The sequence below is a fragment of the Arachis stenosperma genome, chromosome 10 (assembly GCF_014773155.1).
Source record: "Arachis stenosperma cultivar V10309 chromosome 10, arast.V10309.gnm1.PFL2, whole genome shotgun sequence".
NCBI classification, from domain to species: domain Eukaryota; kingdom Viridiplantae; phylum Streptophyta; class Magnoliopsida; order Fabales; family Fabaceae; genus Arachis; species Arachis stenosperma.
Window position 1 is genome coordinate 99112444 of NC_080386.1, and position 23279 is coordinate 99135722.

Genomic DNA, 23279 nt, shown 5'->3' on the forward strand with positions numbered 1-23279 from the left:
CCTCCGTTGAAGTGACTCCGTTGGACCAGACGGAAAAGTCTGACATGGCTCCCGTGACGTTGACCTGGCCGTTACAAGAGCACACGTGGCATGTAGCTTTTGAAAATAAGACATATTAGCCCTCATTCACCAAAACAACATCGTTTCACCACAACCCCCAATCTTTGAAATTCATGAGCCCTAATCCTTCGAATGCACAGAAATGATGAAGTGGGTGAAGTGGGTGAACGAAGAGGAGGAAATATTTTGTCGTATGGCATTCGACTGAGTACCATCAAGCTTAAGAAGAAGTGGAGTTTGCCATTGATGCCGGTGGTTAGTGTCCTCTTGGCAACTTGGCTCACAGTGTTCTTCATGGTGTTCTTCAAATTCTCCTCCAAATGCTTCAAATTAATGGCTTGGCAAAGTGCAATCAAGTAAGTCGATGACATAAGTTTAAGAATCTCAACAGCTTCATTTGTTTTCCTAGCTAAAATCAAACCAAGAGAGTTCACATCTTGGTTATGTTGCTCAACATTCTGGGCATGGCTAGTTACCGGGTTTACAAGATATTGAAATTCGGAACAGTAAGAAGCCATTGCGATTTTAGTTCTCTTGAAGCCATAATCCAAGCTGGGGTTCCTACTAGCACTTAGATTTGAAGGCAAGCATGAGTTTCCCAATTGATGCAACGACCAATCTTGTGTTATCCATAGACTCACCAATTGTAGTACCTTGAAAGTTACCACATACCACCATGCAAAGCCTTGTTCCTTGACATATCAATCAAAGGGTTGTCGTTAACAGAGTTAATTTCCCTCTTAATTGATTTGGTTGAGAATCTAATCACTTCAATCAAAGAGCCAAGCCATTGAAGTGAAGTCCTAAGTGCATATTTGCCCTGTGCTTTTGCAACGGATCAATCTCGTGCAACTTCTTGGCGGCTTTGACATATGAGCTACCATCCAAAATGTATTCCATTATGGCTGCAGACTCAATTTGTCCAGGATGGTGCTTCAATTTATGTGTCAAATAGTCAGTAAACTCTGGCTTCCCCTGCATCACCTCTGCGAATATAGCCGAAAGAACCTCCAACAAGACAGCTAGGATATTGGCCTCAAATAGGACAATTGAGGCTAGTCTAGAACCAACAACAGTGCCATTCACTAGTGTAAGGCCTTCTTTAGGTTACAACTCAAAGAAATTGAATCCGATTCTGGCCACATGGAATGCTTTTTTTGCATTAAGGATCTCTCCATTGGGTCCAACAACCTTCGAATTTGGTTTGCTAGTTAACAAACCAGCAATGTATGATAATGGAATAAGGTCACTAGAAGCTATGATTATTCACCATGGGAAGAAATGTTTCCCCCTCTTTGTTCACCCACTTCACCGTTTCTGGGCATTCGAAGGATTAGGGCTCATAAATTTGAAAGTTTGCGGGTTGTGATGAAACGGCATCGTTTTGGCAAGGGAGGACTAATATGTCCTGTTTTCAAAAGCTACATGCCACATGTGCTTTCGTAACGGCAAAGTCAGCATCACAAGAGCCACGTCAGACTTTTCTGTCAGGTACAATAGAGTCATTTCAACGAACGGATATATTTGTCCACGTTTTGGAGAGGTCAAGAACATGAATGTACTTTCCAATCCTTGAGGACGAAAATGTCTGCAGAAAAAAAAGTCAGAGACCTATTTGTCCTTTACTCAAGAATATATATGTGCCTGGATGCATGCAAAAGAGCTTTCTACATTGTAGACAATTTATAGGGTTGAATTGTTGTTTCCTGAAGACACCTCATGATGGACAGTTATTAACTACAATAAGGTGGGGCCCTAATGATCAAATGCTTTCTATTGTGTATACCATTGTTGAGAAAGAGACAAAAGAAACCTAGAAATGGTTTTTGCAGCTTTTAATTGATGATTTCGGTATTGAAAAAATTGAAAGATTTGTCTTCATGTCTGATAAACAACAAGTAAACAAATAATATATTAATCATTATTTAGTCTTTTAATTACTTTTGGGAAATAAATATTGTAATAACATAAGATTATACCTCTATTATAAGGTTTGCTACCCGCTTCTAATGAAGTAATTCCAAGTGTTGAAAACAGATTATGTGTACGACATCTATCGGAAAACTTCAGGAAGAAGTATCGTGGCACTAACCTGAAGCAAATGATATGGATGTGTGAAAAGGCTACACACTGGAAGGATAAGAAAAGAGACATGGAAGTGATCTAAAGGGTTAATTCTGAGGCTTTTAAGCATTTGAATGCTATTGTTCTAAGATATTGGAGTATATCCAAGTTCAAGTATTATTCTAAATGTGATACTCTCTTAAATAACATGTGTGAAAGTTTTAATGGTTAAATAATATAAGTTAGGAAAAAGCCTATTATAACTATGCTAAAAGAAATTAGAGTATATTTGATGAGTAGATGGGTTATAAAGAAAGAATTTAGGAATACAATGGTACAATTTTACCTCGGATTAGGAAGAAAATAGAGAGAAGGAGTATGTCTGCTGGTGAGTGGAGACCCTTTTGTTCTACTACACGGTCGTATGAAGTGGTCAATGGAACAAGTATGTTGTAGATCTTGCTGCTCATGAATGTTCTTGCAGAAAGTGGCAGCTTAGTGGCATTACATGCACTCATGCCATCAGTTGCATCAACTTCAAAGGACTAGAAATGGATACATGTGTTGATGATTATTATAAGAAGGAGCCATATGCCAAGTTATATGAGTCAGTCAGATATCCTCTAAATGGTCTAGATCTTTGAGAGAAGACTGATTTTGATGATGTTATGCTACCACTCTATAGGAAGCCTAACCACAGACCATTGAAGAAGAGGCCTTAAAAAAGCTGAGGATAGGAGCAAGAGCCACTTATCTAGAAAGGGATAAATCCAAAGGTGCTCAAACTATGGTGAAGCAGGACACAAGAGGGAAAGATGCACTAAGCCTCCCATCCTTGTATTATGTGTAATAATTTAAGGTTTTTCAATTATACTTGGTTGTAACTATTTGAGTAGTTTGTATGCATTTTTAGTCCCAATTCTCTAAATAATCTACTGTCAAAAAATTAAAGAGGAGAAGGGAGAAATTGTAATCAAAGGTGCTCGCCAACCATCTGGTACAATGAGGAAGAGATCAGCTTCACAATCCCTAATCCAATCTGCTACTAGAGAGAGGAAGAGATTTTTCATTTCATCTAAATCATCATCAACATAGTCCTAACCCACCACATCCATAACTCCAACAACAAGGTTGATGAGCGGATAATTTGTACGCTTTTTGGCATTGTTTTTAGTATCTTTTAGTTAGTTTTTAGTATATTTTTATTAGTTTTTAGTTAAAATTCACTTTTCTGGACTTTACTATGAGTTTGTGTGTTTTTCTGTGATTTCAGGTATTTTTTGGCTGAAATTGAGGGATCTGAGCAAAAATCTGATCCAGAGACTCAAAAGGACTGCAGATGCTGTTGGATTCTGACCTCCCTGCACTCGAAGTGGATTTTCTGGAGCTACAGAAGCCCAATTGGCGCGCTCTCAGCGGCGTTGGAAAGTAGACATCCTGGGCTTTCCAGCAATATATGATAGTGCATACTTTGCCCAAGATTTGATGGCCCAAACCGGCGTTCAAAGTCACCCTCAGGAATTCCAGCGTTAAACGCCGGAACTGGCACCTAAATGGGAGTTAAACGCCCAAACTGGCATAAAAGCTGGCGTTTAACTCCAAGGAGAGTCTCTACACGAAAATGCTTCATTGCTCAGCCCAAGCACACACCAAGTGGGCCCGGAAGTGGATTTTTATGTCATTTACTCATCTCTGTACACCTTAGGCTACTAGTTTTCTATAAGTAGGACCTTTTACTATTGTATTTGAAGGAATCTGGAGATCTTTGAATCTTTTGATCACTGGGAGGCTGGCCTCACGGCCATGCCTAGACCTTGTTCTTATGTATTTTCAACGGTGGAGTTTCTACACACCATAGATTAAGGTGTGGAGCTCTGCTGTACCTCGAGTATTAATGCAATTACTATTGTTCTTCTATTCAATTCCGCTTGTTCTTGTTCCAAGATATCACCTGTTCTTCAACTTGATGAATGTGATGATCCGTGACACTCATCATCATTCTCACTTATGAACAAAGTGACTGACAACCACTCTTGTTCTACAAGCATACGAGGCTTAGTGAATATCTCTTGGATTCCTGATACACGATGCATGGTTGATCGCCTGACAACCGAGTGCTCGCCTGACAAACGAGCCAGCCATTCCGTGAGATCAGAGTCTTCGTGGTATAGGCGAGAACTGATGGCGGCATTCAAGAGAATCCGGAAGGTCTAAACCTTGTCTGTGGTATTCTGAGTAGGATTCAATGATTGAATGACTGTGACGTGCTTCAAACTCCTAGCAGGCGGGGCGTTAGTGACAGACGCAAAAGGATCGATGGATTTTGTTCCGGCCTGACCGAGAACCGACAGCTGATTAGCCATATGCTGTGACAGAGCATGGGAACATTTTCACTGAGAGGATGGGAGGTAGCCACTGACAACGGTGAAACCCTACATGAGCTTGCCATGGAAAGGAGTAAGAAGGATTGGATGAAGACTGTAGGAAAGCAGAGAGACGGAAGGGAAGGCATCTTCATACGCTTATCTGAAGCTCTCATCAATGATATACATAAGTACCTCTATCTTTATCTTTATGCTTTATTCGTTTATCACTATACCCATTTGAGTCTGCCTGACTGAGATTTACAAGGTGACCATAGCTTGCTTCATACCAACAATCTCCGTGGGATCGACCCTTACTCACGTAAGGTATTACTTGGACGACCTAGTGCACTTGCTGGTTAGTTGTGCGAAGTTGTAGTGATCACAATTTCGTGCACCAAGTTTTTGGCGCCGTTGCCGGGGATTGTTCTTGTGTATGGACAACTGACGGTTCATCTTGTTGCTTAGATTAGGTATTTTTTTTTCTTCAGAGTTCTTGAGAATGAATTCTAGTGTTTCATGGTGATCTGTTGAAATCTGGCTGGCTGTGAAGCCATGTCTAATCTTATTGGACCGAGGTTTCAACTGATCATCACAATAGCTTGTTGATCTCTATCAATCTTGCTATTGAAGTAATGATCTGCTAAGGCTTGGCTGGCCATTGGCCATGTCTAGTGTTTTGGACCGAAGCTTTCTTTGAAAGCTTGGCTGGCTGTGAAGCCATGTCTAATTCCTGGACCGGAGTCTTAGACTAGCATTGCAATGATTCCTGGAAATTCAAATTAAGAATTCTGAAACCTTTATTTTCTATTTCCATATAATTTTCGAAAAAAGCACAAAAAAAAATTATAAAAATCATAAAAACCAAAAACATTTTATGTTTCTTGTTTGAGTCTAGTGTCTAATCTTAAGTTTGGTGTTTTGCATGCCTTGTTTATTTGATCTTGGTTCTATTTTCAAGTCAATAGTACAGGGAACTGAAGATTCAGAACATGCAGCAGAGGAATTACACAGAAAAAGCTGGGCGTTCAAAACGCCCAGTGAAGAAGGACAGACTGGCGTTTAAACGCCAGCCAGGGTACCTGGTTGGGCGTTTAACGCCCAAAAAGGTAGCATTTTGGGCGTTAAACGCCAGAATGGATACCATTCTGGGCGTTTAACGCCAGGATGGCACAAGGGGAAGATTTTGTTTTCAAAATCAATTTTTTTTCAAGTTTTCAAAGTTTTTCAAAATCAAATCTTTTTCAAATCATATCTTTTCAATCAAATGTTTTCAAAATCAATTTCTTTCCTTTTTCAAAGATACTTACTAACAATTAATGATTTGATTGAACATCTCAAGTATATTGCCTTTTCTGTTGAGAAAGGTTTAATGTTTGAATCATATCTTTTTTTGTTAGGCAAGTCATTAATTTTTAAAATCAAATCTTTTTAAAATGTTTTCCAAATCATATCTTCTCAATCAAAATTTTTTTAAAACCAATCATATCTTCTTAACCACATCTTTTTCAAATTAGTTTTCAATCAAATCTTTTTAACTTCTAATTTCAAAATCTTTTTCAAAAATCATTTGATTTCTTTCCCACTCTTATTTTCGAAAATCAAGTAGTGTTTCTCAAAATGTTTTCAAACTTTTTAACTTAATTTTCGAAAATTCTCTTCCCTCCTTCTCACATCCTTCTATTTATGGAGTATCACTCCTTCTTAATGCACAATTCGAACTCTATCTGATCAAGTTTGAATTCTTCTACCTCTTTTTTCTGTTTTTCTTTTCCTCTGACACCTCAAGGAATCTCTATACAGTGACATAGAGGATTCCACATTTTCTTGTTCTCTTCTCTTTCATATGAGCAGGAGCAGAGACAAAGGCATTCTTGTTGAAGCTGACCCTGAACCTGAAAGGACCTTGAAGCGAAAGCTAAGAGAAGCTAAGGCACAACTCTCTGTTGAGGACCTGACCGAATTCTTCAAAGAAGAAGAAGACATGGCAGCCGAAAACAACAACAATGCCAACAATGCAAGGAAGGTGCTGGGTGACTTTACTGCACCTACTCCCAATTTCTATGGGAGAAGCATCTCTATCCCTGCCATTGGAGCAAACAACTTTGAGCTTAAGCCTCAATTAGTTTCTCTAATGCAACAGAACTGCAAGTTCCATGGACTTCCATTGGAAGATCCTCATCAGTTTTTAGCTGAGTTCTTGCAAATCTGTGACACAGTCAAGACTAATGGGGTTGACCCTGAGGTCTACAGACTGATGCTATTCCCTTTTGCTGTAAGAGACAGAGCTAGAATATGGTTAGACTCTCAACCAAAAGAAAGCCTGGACTCATGGGAAAAGCTAGTCAATGCCTTCTTGGCAAAGTTCTTTCCACCTCAAAAATTGAGTAAGCTTAGAGTGGAAGTCCAAACCTTCAGACAGAAGGATGGTGAATCCCTCTATGAAGCTTGGGAAAGATACAAACAATTGATCAGAAAATGTCCATCTGACATGCTTTCTGAATGGAGCATCATAGGTATTTTCTATGATGGTCTCTCTGAACTATCCAAGATGTCTTTGGATAGCTCTGCTGGAGGATCTCTTCATCTGAAGAAGACGCCTACAGAGGCTCAAGAGCTCATTGAAATGGTTGCAAATAACCAATTCATGTACACTTCTGAAAGAAATCTTGTAAACAATGGGACAAGTCAGAAGAAAGGAGTTCTTGAGATTGATACTCTGAATGCCATTTTGGCTCAGAACAAGATATTGACTCAACAAGTCAATTTGATTTCTCAAAGTCTGTCTGGAATGCAAAATGCACCAAGCAGTACTAAGGATGCTTCATCTGAAGAAGAAGCTTATGATCCTTAGAACCCTTCAATGGAAGAGGTGAATTACCTAGGAGAACCCTATGGAAACACCTATAATTCTTCATGGAGAAATCACCCAAATTTCTCATGGAAGAATCAAGAGAGACCTCAACAAGGTTTCAATAACAATAATGGTGGAAGAAACAGGTTTAGCAATGGCAAGCCTTTTCCATCATCTTCTCAGCAACAGACAGAGAACTCTAAGCAGAACCCCTCTGACTTAGCAACCATGGTCTCTGATCTAATCAAAACCACTCAAAGTTTCATGACTGAAACAAGGTCCTCCATCAGGAATTTGGAGGCACAAGTGGGACAGCTGAGCAAGAAAATTACTGAACTCCCTCCAAGTACTCTTCCAAGCAATACAGAAGAAAATCCAAAAGGAGAGTGCAAAGCCATAAACATGGCCGAATCTGGAGAGGAAAGAGAGGAAGTGGACGCCACTGAGGAAGGCCTCAATGGGCGTGCACTGACCTCCAATGCGTTCCCCAATGAGGAACTATGGGAATCTGAGGCTCAAAATGAGACCATAGAGATTCCATTGGACTTACTTTTGCCTTTCATGAGCTCTGATGAGTATTCCTCCTCTGAAGAGGATGAGTATGTCACTGAAGAGCAAGTTGCTAAATACCTTGGAGCAATCATGAAGCTGAATGACAAGTTATTTGGAAATGAGACTTGGGAGACTGAACCTCCTTTGCTCACCAAAGAACTGGATGACTTGTCTAGGCAGAAATTACCTCAAAAGAGACAAGATCCTGGGAAGTTTTCAATACCTTGTACCATAGGCACCATGACCTTCAAGAAGGCTCTGTGTGACTTAGGGTCAAGTGTAAACCTCATGCCTCTCTCTGTAATGGAGAAGCTAGGGATCTTTGAGGTACAAGCTGCAAGAATCTCACTAGAGATGGCAGACAACTCAAGAAAACAAGCTCATGGACTTGTAGAGAATATTTTGGTAAAGGTTGAAGACCATTACATCCCTACTGATTTCATAGTCCTAGAGACTGGGAAGTGCATGGATGAATCCATCATCCTTGGCAGACCCTTCCTAGCCACAGCAAAGGCTGTGATTGATGTTGATGGAGATGAACTAATCATTCAAGTGAATGATGAATCTCATGTGTTTAAGGCTCAAGGATATCCCTCTGTCACCATGGAGAGGAAGCATGAAGAGCTTCTCTCAAATCAGAGTCAAACAGAGCCCCCACAGTCAAACTCTAAGTTTGGTGTTGAACCCCCACATTCAAACTCTAAGTTTGGTGTTGGGAGGTTCCAACATTGCTCTGAGAAAATATGAGGCTCCATGAGAGCCCTCTGTCAAGCTACTGACATTAAAGAAGCGCTTGTTGGGAGGCAACCCAATGATTCTATTTTATATATTTTCTTTTGTTATTTTATGTTTTTTATAGGTTGATGATCATAAGAAGTCACAAAATCCATTAAAAAAGCAAAAACAGAATGAAAAACAGGAAGAAAAACAGCACACCCTGGAGGAAGAATTCACTGGCGTTTAAACGCCAGTAAGGCTAGCAGTTGGGCGTTTAACGCCCAGTCTGGCACCATTCTGGGCGTTTAACGCCAGAAAGGGGCACCAGACTGGCGTTAAACGCCAGAAAAGGGCAAGAACCTGGCGTTAAACGCCAGGAATGGGCACCAGCCCGGCGTTTAACGCCAGAAATGGCTCAAAACGTGATTTTGAGTGCCATTTGGTGCAGGGATGACTTTTCCTTGACACCTCAGGATCTGTGGACCCCACAGGATCCCCACCAACCCCACCACACTCTCTCTTCTTCACCCATTCACCAATCACCTCAACACCTCTTCCCCATAAACCCTTCTTCACTCCTTCATTTTCACACCACCTAAACACCATTTCTCCCCCTCCTTGGCCGAACACAAAGCCATCTCCCTCTCCTCTATTTCTTCTTCTTCTACTCTCATCTTTCTTCTTTTGCTCGAGGACGAGCAAACCTTTTAAGTTTGGTGTGGTAAAAGCATTGCTTTTTGTTTTTCCATAACCATTTATGGCATCCAAGGCCGGAGAAACCTCTAGAAAGAGGAAAGGGAAGGCAAAAGCTTCCACCTTCGAGTCATGGGAGATGGATAGATTCATCTCAAGGGTGCATCAAGACCACTTCTATGATGTTATGGCCTTAAAGAAGGTGATCCCCGAGGTCCCCTTTTCACTCAAAAAGGGTGAATATCCAGAGATCCGCCATGAGATCCGAAGAAGAGGTTGGGAAGTGCTTACCAACCCCATTCAACAAGTCGGAATCTTGATGGTTCAAGAATTCTATGCCAATGCATGGATCACCAAGAACCATGATCAAAGTGTGAACCCGGATCCAAAGAATTATCTTACTATGGTTCGGGGGAAATACTTGGATTTTAGTCCGGAAAATGTAAGGTTAGCATTCAACTTGCCCATGATGCAAGGAGATGAACATCCTTACACTAGAAGGGTCAACTTTGATCAAAGGTTGGACCAAGTCCTCACAGTCATATGTGAAGAGGGCGCACAATGGAAGAGAGATTCAAGAGGGAAGCCGGTTCAATTGAGAAGGCATGACCTCAAACCCGTGGCTAGAGGATGGTTGGAGTTTATCCAACGCTCAATCATTCCCACTAGCAACCGGTCCGAAGTTACTCTAGACCGGGCCATCATGATTCATAGCATCATGATTGGAGAAGAAGTGGAAGTTCATGAGGTCATAGCTCAAGAACTCTATAAAGTGGCGGACAAGTCTTCCACCTTGGCAAGGCTAGCCTTTCCTCATCTTATTTGTCACCTCTGTTATTCAGTTGAAGTTGACATAGAAGGAGACACCCCCATTGATGAGGACAAGCCCATCACCAAGAAAAGGATGGAGCAAACAAGAGATCCTTCTCATCATGAGATCCCTGAGATATCTCAAGGGATGCACTTTCCTCCACAAGACTATTGGGAGCAACTAAACACCTCCCTAGGAGAATTGAGTTCCAACATGGGACAACTAAGGGTGGAGCACCAAGAACACTCCATTCTCCTCCATGAAATTAGAGAAGATCAAAGAATCATGAGAGAGGAGCAACAAAGACAAGGAAGAGACATTGAGGAGCTCAAGCACTCCATAAGACCTTCAAGAGGAAGAACAAGCCGCCATCACTAAGGTGGACCCGTTCTTTAATCTCCTTGTTCTTAAATTTTCTGTTTTTCGAATTTTAAGTGCTTTATGTTTGTCCATGTTTGTGTCTTATGATCATTAGTGTCTTAGTGTCTATGCCTTGAAGTTATGAATGTCCTATGAATCCATCACCTTTCTTAAGAATTGTTCTTAATTGAAAAAGAAAAGAATTGCATGAATTTTGAATTTTATAACAGTTTAATTATTTTGATGTGGTGGTAACACTTTTGTTCTCTGAATGTATGCTTGAACAGTGCATATGTCTTTTGAATTTGTGGTTCATGAATGTTGGCTCTTGAAAGAATGATGAAAAAGGAGACACGTTACTGAGGATCTGAAAAATCATAAAAATGATTCTTGAAGCAAGAAAAAGCAGTGAATACAAAAAAAAAAGAGAGAAGAAGCGAAAAAAGAAAAAAAAAACCGAAAAAAAAAGAAAGAAAAAAAAATTAAAGTTGTGATCCAAGGCAATAAGAGTGTGCTTAAGAACCCTGGACACCTCTAATTGGGGACTTTAGCAAAGCTGAGTCACAATCTGAAAAGGTTCACCCAATTATGTGTCTGTGGCATGTATGTATCCGGTGGTAATACTAGAAGACAGAATGCTTTGGGCCACAGCCAAGACTCAATAAGTAACTGTGTTCAAGAATCATCATACTTAACTAGGAGAATCAATAACACTATCTGGATTCTAAGTTCCTAAAGAAGCCAATCATTCTGAATTCCAAAGGATAAAGTGAGATGCCAAAACTATTCAGAGGCAAAAAGCTAAAAGCCCCGCTCATCTAATTAATACTGATCTTCATAGATGTTTTTGGAGTTCATTGCATATTCTCTTCTTTTTATCCTATTTGATCTTCAGTTGCTTGGGGACAAGCAACAATTTAAGTTTGGTGTTGTGATGAGCGGATAATTTGTACGCTTTTTGGCATTGTTTTTAGTATCTTTTAGTTAGTTTTTAGTATATTTTTATTAGTTTTTTAGTTAAAATTCACTTTTCTGGACTTTACTATGAGTTTGTGTGTTTTTCTGTGATTTCAGGTATTTTCTGGCTGAAATTGAGGGATCTGAGCAAAAATCTGATCCAGAGACTCAAAAGGACTGCAGATGCTGTTGGATTCTGACCTCCCTGCACTCGAAGTGGATTTTCTGGAGCTACAGAAGCCCAATTGGCGCGCTCTCAACGGCGTTGGAAAGTAGACATCCTGGGCTTTCCAGCAATATATGATAGTCCATACTTTGCCCAAGATTTGATGGCCCAAACCGGCGTTCAAAGATGAGTAAATGACATAAAAATCCACTTCCGGGCCCACTTGATGTGTTATTGGGCTGAGCAATGAAGCATTTTCGTGTAGAGACTCCTCTTGGAGTTAAACGCCAGCTTTGGTGCCAGTTTGGGCGTTTAACTCCCATTTTGGTGCCAGTTCCGGCGTTTAACGCTGGAATTTCTTGAAGTGACTTTGAACGCCGGTTTGGGCCATCAAATCTTGGGCAAAGTATGGACTATCATATATTGCTGGAAATCCCAGGATGTCTACTTTCCAACGCCGTTGAGAGCGGGCCAATTGGGCTTTTGTAGCTCCAGAAAATCCACTTCGAGTGCAGGGAGGTCAGAATCCAACAGCATCTGCAGTCCTTTTGAGTCTCTGGATCAGATTTTTGCTCAGATCCCTCAATTTCAGCTAGAAAATACCTAAAATCACAGAAAAATACACAAACTCATAGTAAAGTCCAGAAAAGTGAATTTTAACTAAAAACTAATAAAAATATACTAAAAACTAACTAGATCATTCTAAAAACAATGCCAAAAAGCATACAAATTATCCGCTCATCAATACTTCTCACACCAAGTTTACTGTTTGCTTTCTAAATTCTTAATTTATTGTTTGTTGCTTTTGAATCATGAAACACCACTTTCTGCTTGTCTGACTAAGTGAATCATTCAATTGTTGTTGTTTGGTCCATCAATCCTCGTGGGATTGACCCTCACTCACTGGTGCGCGAAATTGTGATCACTACTCAACTTTGCACAACTAACCAGCAAGTGCACTGGGTCGTCCAAGTAATACCTTACGCGAGTAAGGGTCGATCCCACGGAGATTGTTGGTATGAAGCAAGCTATGGTCACCTTGTAGATCTCAGTCAGGCAGACTCAAATAGGTATAGATGATGAATAAAGCATAAAGATAAAGATAGAGATACTTATGTATATCATTGGTGAGAGCTTCAGATAAGCGTATGAAGATGCCTTCCCTTCCGTCTCTCTGCTTTCCTACTGTCTTCATCCAATCCTTCTTACTCCTTTCCATGGCAAGCTTATGCAAGGGTTTCACCGTTGTCAGTGGCTACCTCCCATCCTCTCAGTGAAAATGTTCCTATGCTCTGTCACAGCATATGGCTAATCAGCTGTCGGTTCTCGGTCAGGCCAGAATAGAATCCAGTGATTCTTTTGCGTCTGTCACTAACGCTCCGCCTGCTAGGAGTTTGAAGCACGTCACAGTCATTCAATCATTGAATCCTACTCAGAATACCACAGACAAGGTTAGACCTTCCGGATTCTCTTGAATGCCGCCATCAGTTCTCGCCTATACCACGAAGATTCCGGTTAAAGAATCCAAGAGATATTCACTAGAGCCTCGTATGCTTGTAGAACAAGAGTGGTTGTCAGTCACTTTGTTCATAAGTGAGAATGATGATGAGTGTCACGGATCATCACATTCATCAAGTTGAAGAACAAGTGATATCTTGGACAAAGAACAAGCGGAATTGAATAGAAGAACAATAGTAATTGCATTAATACTCGAGGTACAGCAGAGCTCCACACCTTAATCTATGGTGTGTAGAAACTCCACCGTTGAAAATACATAAGAACAAAAGTGATCATTGGTTTCGGCCCCAAAGAGGGAACCAGAAGAACCAAGATGAAAATACAATAGTCAAAGGTCCTACTTATAGAAAACTAGAAGCCTAAGGTGTACAAAGATGAGTAAATGACATAAAAATCCTCTTCCGGGCCCACTTGGTGTGTGCTTGGGCTGAGCAATGAAGCATTTTCGTGCAGAGACTTTTCTTGGAGTTAAACGCCAGCTTTTATGCCAGTTTGGGCGTTTAACTCCCATTTTGGTGCCAGTTCCGGCGTTTAACGCTGGGAAATCTGAAGGTGACTTTGAACGCCGGTTTGGGCCATCAAATCTTGGGCAAAGTATGGACTATCATATATTGCTGAAAAGCCCAGGATGTCTACTTTCCAACGCCGTTGAGAGCGCGCCAATCGGGCTTCTGTAGCTCCAGAAAATCCACTTCGAGTGCAGAGAGGTCAGAATCCAACAGCATCTGCAGTCCTTTTCAGTCTCTGGATCTGATTTTTGCTCAGGTCCCTCAATTTCAGCCAGAAAATACCTGAAATCACAGAAAAACACACAAACTCATAGTAAAGTCCAGAAAAGTGAATTTTAGCTAAAAACTAATAAAAATATACTAAAAACTCAACTAAAACTACTAAAAACATACTAAAAACAATGCCAAAAAGCCTATAAATTATCCGCTCATCACAACACCAAACTTAAATTGTTGCTTGTCCTCAAGCAACTGAAAATCAAATAAGATAAAAAGAAGAGAATATACTATAGACTCCAAACTATCAATGAAACTTAGCTCCAAATTAGATGAGCGGGACTAGTAGCTTTTTGCCTCCGAACAGTTTTGGCATCTCACTTTATCCCTTGAAATTCAGAATGATTGGCTTCTTTAGGAACTCAGAATCTAGATAGTGTTATTGATTCTCTTAGTTAAGTATGATGATTCTTGAACACAGCTCTTTTATGAGTCTTGGCCGTGGCCCAAAGCACTCTGTCTTCCAGTATTACCACCGGATACATACATGCCACAGACACATAATTGGGTGAACCTTTTCAGATTGTGACTCAGCTTTGCTAGAGTCCCCAATTAGAGGTGTCCAGGGTTCTTAAGCACACTCTTTTTGCCTTGGATCACAACTTTATTTCTTTCTTTTTCTTTTCTTTTTCTTTCTCCCTTTTTTTTTTGTATTCACTGCTTTTTCTTGCTTCAAGAATCATTTTTATGATTTTTCAGATCCTCAGTAACATGTCTCCTTTTTCATCATTCTTTCAAGAGCCAACAATTTTAACATTCATGAACAACAAATTCAAAAGACATATGCACTGTTCAAGCATACATTCAGAAAACAAAAAGTATTGTCACCACATCAAACTAATTAAGCTAGTTTTAAAGATGAATTTGAAATCCTGTACTTCTTGTTCTTTTGTGATAAAAACAGTTTTCTTTTAAGAAAGGTGATGGATTCATATTCATAGCTTTAAGGCATAGACACTAAGACACTAATGATCATAAGACACAAACATAGATAAACACAAGCATGAAAATTCGAAAAACAAGCAAATAGAGAACAAGGAGATTAAAGAACGGGTCCACCTCAGTGATGGCGGCTTGTTCTTCCTCTTGAAGGTCTTATGGAGAGCTTGAGCTCCTCAATGTCTCTTCCTTGTCTTTTGTTGCTCCTCTCTCATGATTCTTTGATCTTCTCTAATTTCATGGAGGAGAATGGAGTGTTCTTGGTGCTCCACCCTTAGTTGTCCCATGTTGGAACTCAACTCTCCTAGGGAGGTGTTTAATTTGCTCCCAATAGTCTTGTGGAGGAAAGTGCATCCCTTGAGGCATCTTAGGGACTTCATGAGGAGGAGGATCTCTTGTTTGCTCCATCCTTTTCTTAGTGATGGGCTTGAGGTCATGTCTTCTCAGTTGAACCGGCTTCCCTGCTTGAATCTCTCTTCCATTGAGCGCCCTCTTCACAAATGTCTGTGAAGACTTGGTCCAACCTTTGATCAAAGTTGACCCTTTTTGAGTTTGAAAGGGACCTCATGGATCACCTTCTTCAAGGCCACAACTTCATAGAAGTGGTCTTGATGCACCCTTGAGATGAATCTCTCCATCTCCGATGACTCGGAGGTGGAAGCTTTTGCCTTCCCTTTCCTCTTTCTAGAGGTTTCTCCGGCCTTGGATGCCATAAATGGTTATGGAAAAACAAAAAGCAATGCTTTTACCACACCAAACTTAAAAGGTTTGCTCGTCCTCGAGCAAAAGAAGAAAGAAGAGAGTAGAAGAAGAAGAAATGAGGAAGAAGGGAATGGCTTTGTGTTCGGCCAAAGAGGGGGAGAAGTGGTGTGAATTTGAATGGTGAGGTAGGTGGGGTTTTATGAAGGATGGAGGTGAGTGGTGAAGAAAAGAGAGAGTGGTGGGGTTGGTGGGGATCCTGTGAGGTCCACAGATCCTTAGGTGTCAAGGAAAAGTCATCCCTGCACCAAATGGCATGCAAAAACGTGTTTTGAGCCAATCCTGGCATTAAACGCCGGGCTGGTGCCCATTTCTGGCGTTTAACGCCAGGTTCTTGCCCTTTCCTGGCGTTTAATGCCAGTCTGGTGCCCCTTTCTGGCGTTAAACGCCCAGAATGGTGCCAGACTGGGCGTTAAACGCCTAACTGCTAGCCTTACTGGCGTTTAAACGCCAGTAGGTTCTTCCTCCAGGGTGTGCTGTTTTCTTCCTGTTTTTCATTCTGTTTTTGTTTTTTCAATTGATTTTGTGTCTTCTTATGATCATCAACCTACAAAATAACAAAAAATAACAAAAGAAAATAGATAAAATATAACATTGGGTTGCCTCCCAACAAGCGCTTCTTTAATGTCAGTAGCTTGACAGAGGACTCTCATGGAGCCTTACAGATACTCAGAGCAATGTTGGAACCTCCCAACACCAAACTTAGAGTTTGAATGTGGGGGTTCAACACCAAACTTAGAGTTTGGTTGTGGCCTCCCAACACCAAACTTAGAGTTTGACTGTGGGGGCTCTGTTTGACTCTGATTTGAGAGAAGCTCTTCATGCTTCTTCTCCATGGTGACAAAGGGATATCCTTGAACCTTAAACACAAAGGATTCTTCATTCACTTGAATGATCAGTTCACCTCCATCAACATCAATCACAGCCTTTGCTGTGGCTAGGAAGGGTCTGCCAAGGATGATGGATTCATCCATGCACTTCCCAGTCTCTAGGACTATGAAATCAGTAGGGATGTAATGGTCCTCAATCTTCACCAAAACATCCTCTACAAGTCCATGAGCTTGTTTTCTTGAGTTGTCTGCCATCTCTAGTGAGATTCTTGCAGCTTGCACCTCAAAGATCTCTAGCTTCTCCATTACAGAGAGAGGCATGAGGTTTACACTTGACCCTAAGTCACACAGAGCCTTCTTAAAAGTCATGGTGCCTATGGTACAAAGTATTGAAAACTTCCCAGGATCTTGTCTCTTTTGAGGTAATTTCTGCCTAGACAAGTCATCCAGTTCTTTGGTGAGCAAAGGGGGTTCATCCTCCCAAGTCTCATTTCCAAATAGCTTGTCATTTAGCTTCATGATTGCTCCAAGGTATTTAGCAACTTGCTCTTCAGTGACATACTCATCCTCTTCAGAGGAAGAATACTCATCAAAGCTCATGAATGGCAGAAGTAGGTCCAATGGAATCTCTATGGTCTCATTTTGAGCCTCAGATTCCCATGGTTCCTCATTAGGGAACTCTGTGGACGCTAGTGCACGCCCATTGAGGTCTTCCTCAGTGGCGTCCACTTCCTCTCTTTCCTCTCCAGATTCGGCCATGTTTATGGCCTTGCACTCTCCTTTTGGATTTTCTTCTGTATTGCTTGGGAGAGTACTAGGAGGGAGTTCAGTAATTTTCTTGCTCAGCTGTCCCACTTGTGCCTCCAAATTCCTAATGGAGGACCTTGTTTCAGTCATGAAACTTTGAGTGGTTTTGATTAGATCAGAGACCATGGTTGCTAAGTCAGAGGGGTTCTGCTTAGAACTCTCTGTCTGTTGCTGAGAAGATGATGGAAAAGGCTTGCCATTGCTAAACCTGTTTCTTCCACCATTATTGTTGAAACCTTGTTGAGGTCTCTCTTGATTCTTCCATGAGAAATTTGGGTGATTTCTCCATGAAGAATTATAGGTGTTTCCATAGGATTCTCCCAGGTAATTCACCTCTTCCATTGAAGGGTTCTCAGGATCATAAGCTTCTTCTTCAGAGGAAGCATCCTTAGTACTGCTTGGTGCATTTTGCATTCCAGACAGACTTTGAGAAATCAAATTGACTTGTTGAGTCAATATCTTATTCTGAGCCAATATGGCATTCAGAGTATCAATCTCAAGAACGCCTTTCTTCTGACTTGTCCCATTGTTCACAGGATTCCTTTCAGAAGTGTACATGAATTGGTTATTTGCAACCATTTCAATTAGTTCTTGAGCTTCTGTAGGCGTCTTCTTCAGGTGAAGAGATCCTCCAGCAGAGCTATCCAGAGACATCTTGGATAGTTCAGAGAGACCATCATAGAAAATACCTATGATGCTCCATTCAGAAAGAATGTCAGATGGACACTTTCTGATCAATTATTTGTATCTTTCCCAAGCTTCATAGAGGGATTCTCCTTCCTTCTGTCTGAAGGTTTAGACTTCCACTCTAAGCTTACTCAATTTTTGAGGTGGAAAGAACTTTGCCAAGAAGGTATTGACTAGCTTTTCCCATGAGTCTAGGCTTTCTTTAGGTTGAGAGTCCAACCATGTCCTAGCTCTGTCTCTTACAGAAAAAGGGAATAGCATAAGTCTGTAGACCTCAGGGTCAACCCCATTAGTCTTGACAGTGTCACAGATTTGCAAGAATTCAGCTAAGAACTGATGAGGATCTTCCAATGGAAGTCCATGGAACTTGCAATTCTGTTGCATTAGAGAAACTAATTGAGGCTTAAGCTCAAAGTTGTTTGCTCCAATGGCAGGGATAGAGATGCTTCTTCCATAGAAGTCGGGAGTAGGTGCAGTAAAGTCACCCAGCACCTTCCTTGCATTGTTGTTGTTTTCGGCTGCCATGGCTTCTTCTTCTTTGAAGATTTCTGTTAGGTCCTCTACAGAGAGTTGTGCCTTAGCTTCTCTTAGCTTTCGCTTCAAGGTCCTTTCAGGTTCAGGGTCAGCTTCAACAAGAATGCCTTTGTCTTTGTTCCTGCTCATATGAAAGAGAAGAGAACAGAAAATATGGAATCCTCTATGTCACAGTATAGAGATTCCTTGAGGTGTCAGAAGAACAGAATAGTAGAAGGAAGAAGTAGAGAATTCGAACTTAATCAGATAGAGTTCGAATTGTGCATTGAGGAGGAGTGGTACTCCATAAACAGAAGGATGTGAGAAGAGGGGAAGAGAATTTTCGAAAATTAATTAAAAAGATTTTAAAAACATTTTGAAAAATTGATTGATAATTTTCGAAAACTCAAAGTGGAAAAGAAATCAAGTGATTTTTGAAAAAGATTTTGAATTTAGAAATAAAAAAGATATGATTGAAAACTGTTTTGAAAAAGATGTGATTAAAAAGATTTGATTGAAAAGTTATGGTTTTAAAAAGATATGATTGAAAAGATATGATTTGAAAACAATTTTAAAAAGATTTGATTTTAAAAATTAATGACTTGCCTAACAAGAAAAGATATGATTCAAACATTAAACCTTTCTCAACAGAAAAGGCAACATACTTAAAATGTTCAATCAAATCATTAATTGTTAGTAAGTATCTTTGAAAAAGGAAAGAAATTGATTTTGAAAACATTTGATTGAAAAGATTTGATTTGAAAAAGATTTGATTTTGAAAAACTTTGAAAACTTGAAAAAAAAATTGATTTTGAAAACAAAATCCTCCCCCTTGTGCCATCCTGGCGTTAAACGCCCAGAATTGTGCACATTCTGGCGTTTAACGCCCAAAACTCTACCCTTTTGGGCGTTAAACGCCCAGCCAGGTACCCTGGCTGGCGTTTAAACGCCAGTCTGTCTTCTTCACTGGGCATTTTTGAATGCCCAGCTTTTTCTGTGTAATTCCTCTGCTGTATGTTCTGAATCTTCAATTCTCTGTATTATTGACTTGAAAAGACACAAAGTAAAAATATTTTTGGATTTTTAATAATGAAGAATAATCAAAATGCAACTAAAATCAAATAACAATGCATGCAAGACACCAAACTTAGCAGTTTGTATACTGTTGACACTAACCAAATGAGAATGCACATGAGAAATAACAAAACACTCAAGTCAATAGAATTCAAAGATCAAAACAAGGAAATCATCAATAACAACTTGAAGATTAATGAAGACAAATGCATGAATTCGAAAAATGCAAGAAGAACAGAAACATGCAATTGACACCAAACAGAAAATGAGACACTAGACTTAGACAAGAAATATTTTTGGTTTTTATGATTTTGTAATTTTTTTGGATTTTTCGAAAATTAAGTGGAAGAAAATAAAGGTATCAAAATTCTTAATGAGAATTCCAGGAATCATGCAATGTTAGTCTAAAGTTTTAGTCTAAAGGAATTAGACATAGCTAGCTAAGCTTCAGCAGGACAATGCATTCAAGAGCTAAATTGATGATGATCAATCAGCTTTGGTGATGATAAGAACATCACCTTGAAACACTAGAATTCATTCTTAAGAACTCTGAAGAAAAATAATACCTAATCTAAGCAACAAGATGAACCGTCAGTTGTCCATACACAAGAACAATCCCCGGCAACGGCGCCAAAAACTTGGTGCGCGAAATTGTGATCACTACACAACTTTGCACAACTAACCAGCAAGTGCACTGGGTCATCCAAGTAATACCTTACGCGAGTAAGGGTCGATCCCACGGAGATTGTTGGTATGAAGCAAGCTATGGTCACCTTGTAGATCTCAGTCAGGCAGACTCAAATGGGTATAGATGATGAATAAAGCATAAAGATAAAGATAGAGATACTTATGTATATCATTGGTGAGAGCTTCAGATAAGCGTATGAAGATGCCTTCCCTTCCGTCTCTCTGCTTTCCTACTGTCTTCATCCAATCCTTCTTACTCCTTTCCATGGCAAGCTTATGCAAGGGTTTCACCGTTGTCAGTGGCTACCTCCCATCCTCTCAGTGAAAATGTTCCTATGCTCTGTCACAGCATATGGCTAATCAGCTGTCGGTTCTCGGTCAGGCCGGAATAGAATCCAGTGATTCTTTTGCGTCTGTCACTAACGCCCCGCCTGCTAGGAGTTTGAAGCACGTCACAGTCATTCAATCATTGAATCCTACTCAGAATACCACAGACAAGGTTAGACCTTCCGGATTCTCTTGAATGCCGCCATCAGTTCTCGCCTATACCACGAAGATTCCAGTTAAAGAATCCAACAGATATTCACTAGAGCCTCGTATGCTTGTAGAACAAGAGTGGTTGTCAGTCACTTTGTTCATAAGTGAGAATGATGATGAGTGTCACGGATCATCACATTCATCAAGTTGAAGAACAAGTGATATCTTGGACAAAGAACAAGCGGAATTGAATAGAAGAACAATAGTAATTGCATTAATACTCGAGGTACAGCAGAGCTCCACACCTTAATCTATGGTGTGTAGAAACTCCACCGTTGAAAATACATAAGAACAAAAGTGATCATTGGTTTCGGCCCCAAAGAGGGAACCAGAAGAACCAAGATGAAAATACAATAGTCAAAGGTCCTACTTATAGAAAACTAGAAGCCTAAGGTGTACAAAGATGAGTAAATGACATAAAAATCCTCTTCCGGGCCCACTTGGTGTGTGCTTGGGCTGAGCAATGAAGCATTTTCGTGCAGAAACTTTTCTTGGAGTTAAACGCCAGCTTTTATGCCAGTTTGGGCGTTTAACTCCCGTTTTGGTGCCACTTCCGGCGTTTAACGCTGGGAAATCTGAAGGTGACTTTGAACGCCGGTTTGGGCCATCAAATCTTGGGCAAAGTATGCACTATCATATATTGCTGGAAAGCCCAGGATGTCTACTTTCCAACGCCATTAAGAGCGCGCCAATTGAGTTTCTGTAGCTCCAGAAAATCCACTTCGAGTGCAGGAAGGTCAGAATCCAACAGCATCTGCAGTCCTTTTCAGTCTTTGGATCAGATTTTTGCTCAGGTCCCTCAATTTCAGCCAGAAAATACCTGAAATCACAGAAAAACACACAAACTCATAGTAAAGTCCAGAAAAGTGAATTTTAGCTAAAAACTAATAAAAATATACTAAAAACTCAACTAAAACTACTAAAAACATACTAAAAACAATGCCAAAAAGCGTATAAATTATCCGCTCATCACTCACCTAAGATATTACTTGGTACGATCCGGTGCACTTGTTGGTTAGTTGTGGTTTTGCAATTTTGCACCAAAACGCTGACATATCTACCCATGGAAAATGAAAATTACCATTTGTACTCATTAAATATTGGGTTTGCAAGCAAAATTATCTCAATCTTAAATAATTAAATAAAATTTCCAAACTATTCTTGGTATGTCTCATCCTCTTCAATTCTTCATCTATAGCTCTCTCCTTGTGTCACAACTCACTCAAAGCTAAACCTTTTACCCCAATTTGTTTTCCAATCATTCATTTGGAGAAAGGAGAAAAATCAAAAGATGAGAGGGAAGGAAATCACTACTGTCATTGTCATCATCGCAGGTTGACGAGGAATTGAGGCAGAGGTGTTGAACCCGAGGAAAGAGAGAGAGAGAGGGAGAGAGAGAGAGTTGGAAACAGAACGTGAAAGGGGACTGAAGATCGCGAGGAGATGACAATGACAGAGGTGCCCTCGCAATGGTTTCCATCGCGACTGAAAGAGGCTGCCACCGAGCTGCTATCCTCCCTACGTCACTGCTACTGCAACCACCTCCCCCATGCTCTGTCATGACTCTTTAGGCTGAAGTTTGCGAGGAGATGAGAACGACAAAGATGCTCCTGCGGTGGTTTCTGCTACGACAGAAAGAGGCTGCCGCCGAGCTGCTCCCTTTCCGACGTCGCTACTGCTGCAACCACCTTCTCCACGCTCTTCCATAACTCTAATTTTGTTGTGAAAGAGAACAAGAAGGGTCGTTGGGTCTAGCAATAGCAGTGTCTTTCAAGGAGACAACTTTTTTCAGTGATTACAGTGGCGAAGCATGGACCTTGCTGCCTTTGCTTCTCTCTGTATCTCACTTGTCTCTTTATCCCTAAATTTGATGAATATTTTCATTCATTGTGTTTTAAAAAAAATTATGAATCTTTTGTGGTTGTTGTTGAATTTGAAGAATTTGATGTTATTGAATTTAAAATAAAAAATTTTGAGGTGTTGGTGATGACGATGGTGATTATGAAAAAGAAGGCAGTGGTGGTAAATGCAGGGTGAGTGCTAGTGCAGTGGTGGGATTAGAGGATAATTTGGGAATTTATTTAATTATTTAGGGTTTTGGTAATTTTGCTTGTAAAAGGCAATCTTTCATGGTATAAATGGTAATTTTTTATGGGTAGATTTGTCAGCATTTTTAACTTTTATAGATATAAATGGTAGTTTACTCTAAAAATAATGGTTGACCACCAAAATTGCTCTCAAAAGTTTTTTGTGCTAATAAAAATACTCCCAATTTTCATTAATGACAAAAATATCCTTAATAAATTTAAAAACATTGCAAAATTACCCATCTGTAATTCCCAACCACAGTCACTAAGGCACCTGTCACCTTCCAAACCCATCATAATCAAAACCCAACCACTACAACAGCAATGACAGACAAAAATGGGGCTCCCAGCAGTGTCTTTGGCCACCTATTCCCAGGCATCAACATTGTCTATCTTCTTTTTCCTTCATCTTCTCCCAATTTCTGTCTGTCTACTCAGCAGCATCTTACTGTTTTATTT

At 40.2% G+C, this 23279-nt stretch overlaps 2 non-coding genes and 1 pseudogene across 2 annotated transcripts; 1 reads left to right on the forward strand and 2 right to left on the reverse strand.

Annotated features, from left to right (window-relative positions):
• Positions 1–122: 122 nt before the first annotated feature.
• Positions 123–22294, reverse strand: LOC130957392 (phenylalanine ammonia-lyase-like; annotated as a pseudogene).
• On the reverse strand, positions 6877–6980 carry LOC130959624 (small nucleolar RNA R71). The gene has a single exon (XR_009078696.1). It is a non-coding gene; the product is annotated as a small nucleolar RNA R71 (small nucleolar RNA).
• On the forward strand, positions 17948–18051 carry LOC130958434 (small nucleolar RNA R71). Its single transcript, XR_009077556.1, has one exon. It is a non-coding gene; the product is annotated as a small nucleolar RNA R71 (small nucleolar RNA).
• Positions 22295–23279: the final 985 nt, after the last annotated feature.